General features: G+C 34.5%; 1 non-coding gene across 1 annotated transcript; it reads right to left on the minus strand.

Moving 5' to 3' along the window:
- Positions 1 to 9,610: 9,610 nt before the first annotated feature.
- Positions 9,611 to 9,695, minus strand: TRNAQ-UUG. The gene has a single exon. It is a non-coding gene; the product is annotated as a tRNA-Gln (tRNA).
- Positions 9,696 to 11,156: the final 1,461 nt, after the last annotated feature.

Here is an 11,156-nt window from a genome sequence, read left to right on the forward strand (position 1 = left end):
GATGGGCATCAGTGCACTGAACATCCTACAGAGATTCGCAATCTCATTTGCATGTTGATTCAACCTGGACTGGCATTTGTGATAATGATCCAAAGACCTTTATACTCTTTACAAAACTCCCTAATAAAACATTGGCATTTGTTTGTTTGGAAGGCTGCACTTTATGGTGTTTTAATTATTGCTGTACATTATTGCTTTCTAAATCACTTGAGGGCATATATGTTGAACATGCTATGGTTCTTTATCAAAACCAGAAAGAAGAACACAAAACGGCGATTGTCATTGTTACTCAAACATTACTGACAGAGATTTGTAATAGAATTTACTACCTCCATTACTGTAAAATTTTTTGCATATCATTCATAAACACTGTAACTATTTCAATTTTGTCCAACACAGGTAATAAATTCTTGGTGTCATTTTTATATTTGTTATACTGTGGGGAAATAGCACAGTGGTCACAAAGCTAATTGCTTAAAAAAGCAATAAGTAGAAATAGTTCTTTATGCATGGTACACCCTGACTTTTAAAAGATTTTCTATAATGTGATTTCAGTACTAATTACATAGATCAATAAAGATGTTAAGCTTGCTTTTTTTGGATACAGTTATTAGTGCAGTAGTGATAAAAAGCTAGGGAAGATAGCAGAGTATGCTTCCAATATAGGCAAATTAAGTGATTAAATATAAAGCTTAATTAGAGCATCAATATAATACTACGGCTCAAGTCTCTCTGAAGAAATAGAAAGCAGAGAGACACAGAATTGTTGGACCATCTGGATCATATTACTAACATTTTCTACCTATGGCACTTCATTTGAATTTATATATTTAGGGAGTAAGTAAGATGCTAATTAAAAGAAAAAAATAGATTATGCATCTAGCAGCAATAGCACTGCAAAACATTATAAAATTTTGAGACACTCTCTGTTCAACCCAAAGTTAATAATTCACTGCAAAGGATTCTAGAGACATCAAATGCTACCAGAATTCTCTACCCGGCACTTGAAGGTCAACACTAACTTTTTTAAGAGCTATCACAAGTACCACAAGTCATATTCTGCTGGAATCATAGTAGTGTTTTATGCTACAATTTAGAGTAACAAACAACATTAAAACTAGAACATATGTTACCAGATGCTTCATATTCTTTTTCTATCTAAATAGTGAAAGTTGCTAACTAAATGCCACAATCCTTGAATGTACCACTTCCTTGTAAATTGGCACTGTAATCAGGAGCCTACACATTATGGTTCTAACGGATTTTTGATGGAACATCTACCATTATTATATACTCCCTTTTTCTCTGGGGACATTCTTTGTCTAAATGCTTATTTTTGCTTATTGTTAATACAACCACTCAAGCTGTCTCATGATTAGTGTTTGCATAGTACAATTTTTCACCCTTTTAACCTATCTGAGCCTTTATATAGAAGCTGGATTTCTAATATTACCAACCTATCAAAACCAACATTGGTCTTAATCTCAGAGCAAGGTCCTGCATGTTGAAACATGTGCAAAATCAGGAGGCAGGAATTTGAACCTATGGAATTCCCTACTGCTACTCTGTCTGGGAGGAGAGACCAGAAAGAGAGACATTCCTTCATTCCTGTTCCTAAAAAAGACTAAAAGACTTCAGTTTCTACTATCCTCTTTTTTTTTTTCTTTTGAGAGAGAGAGAGAGAGAGAGAGGAGAGAATGAGCAGGGGGGTCAGGGGGAGAGTGGAAGGGAGAATCTTAAGCAGGCTCCATGTCCAGCGCAGACTGTGAGATCATGACCTGAGATCATGAGCGACCTGAACAACTGTGCGATCATGACTTGACCCCAAATCAAAAGTTGGGCGCTTAACCAATTGAGACATTCAGGTGTTCCAAGTATCTAGTATCTTAATGTGGGATTTTGGATGTTCATTTTTAGAGAATATTGGTCTCAAAAACTGCTATTCCATTTTTTCTTTATGTTGCATGCATTTGATTTTTAATTATGTATGATGTTTTATTTGAACATATTTATCTATTGATCAATCACATCATGAATTAGAACATGGATCCTTAATTTGTCACAGTCTATCTTGACTTAACATTGTATCTCTTTATAATGTGAGAATTTAAAACAATATTCTTCCTTCCATGTTGTTATTATTTGCTTGTTCCTATCCACTTTACCTCTTCGTATTTTAAAATGTGACAATTGTTTTTTTCTTTAAAAATTTATATTTTAAAGAAATGTTAATAATTAAAAGAAATTATTTTTATTTACCTACATATTTTTCATTTACGGTGTTTGTATTACTTTCTGTAGTTCCAAGTGTTTGTCTATATTAATCATCTCCCTTCAGCTTAAAAATTTTTCAGTAGTATTTTTGATAGTGGAAACCTGCCATCAATGTATTTTCTTAGCTTTTGATTAGCTGAAATATCTTTATTTCACTATCACTCTTGAAGGAAACTTCCTGGATTTGAATTGTGGGTTGACAGGTTTTTTTTTTTCTTTTCTTCAGCTTTTTTGATGTGAATATGGCCAAGATCCACTACTCTGTCATAACTAAAACTTTTATAGAGATTTCAAGAATTATTTCTTAAGTGATCTTCCTGAATGTTCTCTATAAACTTTTAAATTTCATCGCTTTAATTTCTTTTTTTTTAATTTGGATATAGTTGGCATGCAATGTTACATTAGTTTCAGGTATATAACATAATGATTCAAAATCTCTATATGGTATCTATGCTCACAACTGTCCTACTTCCATCTGTCACCAAGCAGCACTGTTACAGTATTATTGACCATATTCCCTATGCTATCCCTTTTACTCCCATGACTTATTCATCCCATAATCGGAAGTCTTTACTCTCCTTCACCTATTTTGCCCATCTTCCCACCCTCCCTTCCCTCTGGCACTTTGTTCTCTGTATTTAGAGGTTTATAGGTTCCCTGATTCTGCTTTCTGTTCATTGGTTTCATTTTTTAGATCTCACCTATGAATGAAATCAGGGCATTTATCTTTCTTATTTTGACTTATTTCACTTAGCATAATACCTTTTAGACCCATCTGTGAACTTTCCAATTTATACAAACTTAAGAAGAATATTTCAAAATGCAGATTCACACATATCAGTCTCATATTTGGGATCATTCAGTCACATACTGTGACCTTCAGTATAAAATTCAAATGCTTTAGTTATTACTCAACTTTTCATCATAATTGGAATCCTACTTTGACCTTTTAAGCTTTATGTTGTTCATTCTCCTACATAAAACACACATCCAAATCATAACAACCATTCGACAAACATAAAAAATTACTAGTCTGAGTGTTTTAAAGCAATAAAAGAAGGGACTGAAGGATGCAGTCTCTCAGGAGAATCTGCCTGTGTTCTAGGAAGATAGAATGATCAGCCCAGGTGTTTCTTATGAGTTGAATCTTTAACAAAAGTAAATAGCTAGGTAGTCATGGGGGAAATAGGAAAAGAGCATACCAGAAAGGTTCATAGAGCCATAGTTGGAAATGAGAATTCCAAAGGAAAAAAATCATATACTAAACTTAGGCAATATAAGGACAAATTGAGAGGAAGGATTTGATATTAAAACTACGGTTTTGTAACACATTAGATTTTTGAGAGGATGTGTAAAATCTCAGATGATTCCTCTAGCATGGTCATTAAGTAAATAGGCCAATCAAAATGAGAAATACAATAGAAGAACGTTTTTAGAAATTTAATAAGATTAACTTTTACCATGTTTTTCAAATCTTGAGAAGACTGTCAGGTAGACATTTGGAAAAAGTAGTGTAGAGTATGCAGGTGGGATTTGAGCTACAGACACAGTTTAGGGGATACACAAGCATGCAGAGATACAGATTTCTCAAGGTTGGTTTTATAAAAAAGAGAAAGGATCCAAGAAACGAACCATGAGAAACACACCATTGTTTAATTGGATAGTGAAGTAAGAAGACTCAGGGAATAACTTGGGATGAAATGATAATGAATAATAGTGAAGCACTACAAGATGCAGATGCAAAAAGATTTTCTGAAAAAAATCCATGATTATCTGTATCAAATACAGAGAAATGCTTAAACAAAAAAGAGAAAGAGAAGTATCCTTTGAACGTGGTACTTGGAAGGATTTTAGCTGTTTTTTTTTTTTGCAAGATTTGTTCATGATAGCAGGAAATACTAAACAAAAAGCAAAAAAAAAAAAAAGGAGTACATTCAATTCTTTCTAGAGAGTTGGCGGTGCAGACAGGGAGAAGGCTCACATGTTACATCAGGAAGAACTCACAACTGATTAACTGTTACAGACTGAATGTGTTCTCCCAAATTCACGTATTAAGTCCAAATGCCTGATGTGATGGTATATGGAGGTGATTAGGTCATGAGGTTTGAGCCCTCAGGAATTGATTAGGACCTTATAAAAAAGACCCCAGAGAGCTCTCTCACCCTTTCTGCCACATGAGGGCAGAGTGATGGGACAGCTGTAAATAAACCAGGAAGTGGGTTCTCAGTAGTGCTTTGATCTTGAACTTCTCAGCCTCCAGAATTTTGAAAAATAAATGTTTGTTGTTTATGACCCACCTAGAAGTTATTCTGTTATAGCAGGCCAAATGGACCCAAGCAATAATATAAGTAATGTAGTCCATAGTGCTGGTTAACGTCGTAAAAGTGAAAACAAACAAAAAAACAAACAAACAAAAATACTGAGACTAAGAAGTATAATTAATGAAGTGAGGTTTCTACAAGAAAAGCATGGCTCAAAATGTAAGTGGTAAGCAGGTCAAAAGTGAATGACCTGTGAGCAGACTCAAAACCCACAGCTTCCTAACTCCGTACTCTAAACCTTGCACGCGCTCTTTAGGTCCTTCTTTTTGTTTCCATCTGAACACTCAGCCTCCCTGATTCAGTTCATTTTCCCAGTCCCACCCCTTGAAACATCCCTCAGGTAAGATTAGAACCTGAGGAGTTGCCCACTCCTGCAGGGTCAAGAAGGAAAGGTCAGAGGATGACAAATTCCCTTTTCCTCATCAATAGAAGGACAGGAGTTTCTCACAACTCAATGTGGGACTTCGTATGTACATCACTGTAGAAGTAATATTAGAGCTAAATTGCTCTTGCTTGTAAGAAAAAGTATCAATAAACACATTAAAATTTGCAAACTAATTCAACACATATAAAGTAGAGCGATCATTTGTAAACACTAAAAGGGTATTAGGTATTTTCACTGTGGTAATATCTTAGATATTAAAGACATTTACATGTGTGCATAGTGAGTAATACACATATACACACTAATACACATATTACACATGTAATATATATCACTCTGTACACATACATATGAATACGACTATATAAATATATTACAAATATACAATATATACAAATATTGTATACAATACCTGTATACAATATCTTTATATATACAACCTGTATACAAATATCTTTGTATACATATACACATGGATATAAATGTCTGTTTCCACACACACACACACATATTCTGCTTGTATGATTCTCTATTAGTTTCCTATTGCTGCTGTAAATGATTACTACAAACTAAAACAACACAAATTTATTATCTTACAGTTATGTGAGTAGTCTCAATGGGTCAGCAGCACTGTATTCTTTCTAGAGCTTCTGGGGACAATCTGTTTCTCTACTTTTTCTAGCTTCCACCTGCTGCCTGCACACCTTTGCTTGTGGTCTCACGTCACCCTGACCTCTACTTTCTTTGTCACAACTCTTTATCCTCCTGCTTCCTTCTTTTAAGGACACATTAGGGCTAGATAGATAATCCAGAATAATCTCCCCATTTGAAGGACTTTAACTTACTCATGTATTCAAAATTTATTTTTTCATATAAATTATCCTCAGGATTCAAGAATTAGGATGTGGATTTTGGGGAAGAGGTGCATTTTTCTCCCCACCCTATATTAAAAAAGATAGAAAGATAAAATATCAAAAATTGTATACTTGGAGATATGTTTGAAACATTTTTTAGTTGTTTTTCTCTAATTAGCTGGAGTTATTAGTCATGAAGCCAGATGCTTACATAGATCAGAAGCTTTTAGGAATTGCGATATAAAAGCAATCCTTAAATATATAATATATTAATATTATATATAATACGCTAATAGTAGTATATTATATATAAGATACTCTGATGATATATGTATTATATATAATACATAATATATTTATTACTCTGTGATTTCTTCTTTGAGATGTCTATCTAATTAAATGTTTATTTTTAAAATTCATAATATTAATATTGATAAAACCCATTGAATGTACTATTTCATTACCCTGAAATGACTCATTTTCTTCTAGGTGGTTTGTAAAGCTCCATTGCACAGTAATAGGAATTTAATGGCAGAACTCCTCAATTAAACCTTCACGATCCCAGGAATGTTCTTATCTTACCCTTCAAATGTTATTATCTGCAGATGTGTTTATTGGTTCAAGATTATTTTAAAGGTGAAAAGACCTTCATTATGAAGCCACAGGTTAAGAGCATAGCCATCACCCTGCTACTAAAATAATTTGAAGTAAGTGATTCTGCGTCTGTGTGCATTACATTTAATGATGCCATACACCAAGGTGGTTTGGTCTTCACACCTTTATCAGGAACTTGCTTCCGTCCTGAAATGAGTTTTATGCTTTCTGTGATTTTGTCCTTTGCATTTTGCAGAGGGTAAGCAACTCTTTGGATCGTTAGTGATATGTCACATATTTAGACTGACAGTACCTTCTTCGTATTTGAATTTGACTGACTCAGTCTCAGATGTGAACATACTTTCCCATTAAACTGGAGGTCAAATTCTGGTCATCTAAGCTAACCATTTCAAACCTGGAAATATGGACAAAAAACACTAAAGACAAAGGACCGAATATTTCTAAAAAGAGAAGGAATTAAACTGTCAGAGACGGTATGACTTCTTATCAGAAAGGACACTTAAAGGATCAAAATTCTGTAGAATGCAATGTTTTGTTTTGTTTTCTTCCAGAAATGTAAAATTATGGATTCCATGTCAAAAATAATATTTAGGTGGTTGGAAGAAAAGATAATGATATTTTAAGATTCTCTGTACCTGACTTATTATGCCTCAAAGGACAACAAATAGAAAACATGCCCAAATACTAGGCCATTACAATTTAGAATACTTTAGTGTGACTTACCAGTTTTTATTATGCTATCCCACAGATTAATTTATGATTAACAAGATGGCATTGAATAATCCTTCTGCCAGACTGTGAATTTCATCAAGGCAGGAAGAATTTCTTTAACCTTTGTATCTCCAATGTATAACAAACTTAGTATGTATTTGATAATTAAAAATATTAAATAAATAAACAAATATATGAAATATTAATGTTATACTAAGAGATGCATGTATTTTTAAAGGGTAATAAAATAAATTTGATTTCTAGTTTTGATGCTTTGTCTTCTAAATTTTTTTTCTATTTTTCGATAATTCAGGGCCCAGTTTCCCCTCACTTTTGGTATAAACACTTCCTAGAACACAGGTTCCCAACCCTGGATTTCCATCAGGCTGCTCATTGCAGAGATTCAAATTCAGCAGGTCTATGATGGACTATATGCATGTCAATTATTTTAATGTTTTACAGATGATTCTCCTGAAGAGCTCTGAAACAGTTATTCTAGACCTAAGTTACAATAGTTACCAAAAAGTCTGGCTTCTAAACTGAAAAAATAAAAAAGAATCATTTTTGCTAGATCCAAGTTATTTTCAAGGGTGTTATAACCTAGATTAGGGAATCACATCCATCAGGGAGTAGTTCCTTTATCAAAGTATCTTTGTATGAATCATTGGGTGAACTCTGTTTCTTGCTGAGATCATTCCTAATCAAAATATCTTTGAAATTCAGATTACTGAAGACCTGCTATTATCTACTAGCCATGATGTCAACAGAAGACTATGCTGGTGAAAAGAATACTGCATTTAATCTGTCAGATTCCATAATTTCTCATCACTGGCACCATGTAAGTTTTCCTCTTCCATTGTATCAGTAAGATAAAAATCTGGATTTGAAATTGAGACAGAAGTATTAAAAGCATTTCAAATGTTCCAACAATGTGATTTTCAAACATGAGGTCAAATATTTAATTTGGATCAAGTGTTATATTCCTCCTTAGCATCACACCAAAGACAGAGAAATGAGTTATACACAGACTTTCACAAATAAATGCCATAGCGACAACAAGGTTCCTTTATTTTGCATCCTCATAGACTATACTAAATATTAGTGAATTCTGGGGCACCTGGCTGGCTCAGTCGGTAGAGCACGTGACTCTTGATCTTGGAGTTGTGAGTCTGAGACCCACACTGGGTGTGGCGATTACTTTAAAATCTTACAAAAAAAAAAAAAGTCAGTGAATTCTATAAACTATAAGAGTGGACAGATTTCTGAGAAAGTTGGGAGCTATGAGAAGTTCCATGACCATATAAGAGATCAAGGAAAACAAGGAGTGAGAAAAAACCATTGGATTTGACATGGCACGTAGAGCAGTTTGTTATCAGTGAATGTTAACATTTGTGGGGGCAACTCCTGTTTGTGCCGCTTAAAAGCAGGGCCTTTTCTGACTACCTATTCATCCTGGACAGTGTTTATCACATTCTTAACAGAGTTGCTCTGGAATTCTCTAGTATGGCATGAACTACCTTGTTTGATTGAAAGCATGTGGCCGTTTTCCCTTTCTTCTTCCCACAGCTGTTCAGTCTTGTGTACCACTAGGTAGCTACCCTAAAGGAATAAAATCTTCAGGAAACATGAGCCTAGATGCTGTTCAATGGCTAACCATTTATGATGGCCCTATTTACTCTTTGTACTTTTGATTTTTCAGAACTGGACTTACTCTCATTAAATATGTTCTGTGTGCAATAAATATCAATATTTTAGTATGGTAAGGTATAGCGTAGTCAGAATTTATTCTTAGTTTTAAAAAATATGTGCAGTGGTGCCTGGGTGGCTCAGTAGGTTAAATGTCCGACTTTGGCTTAGGTCATGATCTCACAGCTCATGAGTCCAAGCCCCATGTTGGGCTCTGTGCCAACTGCTCAGAGCCTGGAGCCTGCTTCAGATTCTGTGTCTCCTCTCTCTTCCCCTCCTCCTCTCATGCTCTGTCTCTCAAAAATAAATAAACATAAAAAACATTTCCCAAAATACACACATTTAATGTACACATATTGATGAGTTTCAACATATGTGTACATCCATAATACCATTTCCACAATCAAAGTACTAAACATATTGATTACCTCCAAAATTTGTGTTCTTTTGTGGGTTTTTCTGCTTGTTTTTGTTTGTTTGATTGTTTCCTTTTGTGGTAAGAACACTTAAAATGAGAACTATCCTTAATATATTTTAGTATGCATAATATCAAGTTGTTACATACATGAATTATGATATAAAACAGATAGTTAGAATGTACTCATTTTGCATAACTACACCTTTATTTTTTTTAAATTTTTTTTCTACATTTATTTATTTTTGAGAAACAGAGAGAGACAGCATGAGCAGGAGAGGGGCAGAGAGAGACGGAGACACAGAATCAGAATCAGAAGCAGGCTCCAGGCTCCAAGCTGTCAGCACAGAGCCCGACGTGGGGCTCGAACCCACGAACCGTGAGATCATGACCTGAGCCAAAGTCAGACGCTTAACCGACTGAGCCACCCAGGCGCCCCTAACTACACCTTTATACCCATTAAGCAACTATTCCTCATCCCCCCATCTCCCAGCTCGTAACAACCACCATTCTATTCTCTTTGTAAGTTTGACTATTTCAGATATCTCATGTAACTGGAATCATGTAGTATTTGTCCTCCTGTGACTGGCTTATTTCACTTAGTGTAATGTTCCCTAAGTTCATCTATGTCGTTGCAAATGATAGAACTTCTTTCTTGTTTAAGGCTAAATAATATTCCATGGTATGTATATACTACATTTTCTTTATCCTTTCATCTATGGCTGGACTTTTGGGTTGCTTCCAAATATAAATAACTTTATTGATTGATTATTTTCCAACCAAATTTCAATAGGGTAAGGAACATAAAATTAGTAAACATAAAGTATGTAGAATAAGTTAGAAAATTAACTACAGGAAACATTGAGCTAAAAGCTTTATTGCTACTTGTTAAGGCTCCTACACAGCAAGCACCGACTCACTATTAAACTAGACAAGCTATCAATCACACTTCCCTCACAATAACAGAAATTTCCTGAGTATTTGATCCAGTCTATATCATCAAGCCTCATCATCATTCCTTGATATTTCACAGAATTCTTTTTTCAGACAACTTCCCACACTTTCCTAAAGTTGGGGGTCACTGTAGTTATGTCTTATATGTATTAGCTGTCACTTGGAAAATAGTAGTACCTAAATAGAATATATTTTCCATTTGGGAAAAATCTAAAATTTCTGGAACATCCCTAACACAAAAGTTTGTTATTTCAATATTCATTAAGAATTCAATTCATAATCTATGTACATTCTGAAATACCCTTTTTCAAATAAAAAATGCAATTTTATCGATATGTATCTATCAAGCTGCCACTTTTTTTCCTGTTCCTTACTGATCTTTCTTCTCCTATTTATCTAGCAACAGTTTTCCTTTTTGATATTTTTCCAGTCATATTCAGCTGTGTCTTGAATTATTTCTTCTCAGACCCATCATAAAATGTCTTCACTACCATAGGAATGTGAAATTTCAATTAATGCTTTTCACCATTTTCTGTAGCACCCTGATGGGCATCCATGGCTTGTCCTGCCTATTTTCTTTTTTCTTTTTCTTCTTAGAATTACTTTGAGCTCAGTCATACCTAAAATAGTTACTCGAATACCCATCTGTTTTCGATATGTTTACTTAAAATTTTTAATATTTATTCATTTTTTGAGAGACAGAGAGAGACAGAGCATGAGTGGGGAAGGGGAAGAGAGAGGGGGAGACACAAAATCTGAAGCAGGCTCCAGGCTCTGAACTGACATCAAGAACCTGAACTGGGGCTTGAACTCACGGACCATGAGATCATGACCTGAGCCGAAGTCCGACGCGTAAGTGGCTGAGCCACACAGGCACCCCAAGGGTAGTATCTTTCTCTACTTAACATTTCAATTTGTTTAGAAGAAAATAATTTTCTTTA

The sequence above is a fragment of the Panthera tigris genome, chromosome B1 (assembly GCF_018350195.1).
Source record: "Panthera tigris isolate Pti1 chromosome B1, P.tigris_Pti1_mat1.1, whole genome shotgun sequence".
NCBI classification, from domain to species: domain Eukaryota; kingdom Metazoa; phylum Chordata; class Mammalia; order Carnivora; family Felidae; genus Panthera; species Panthera tigris.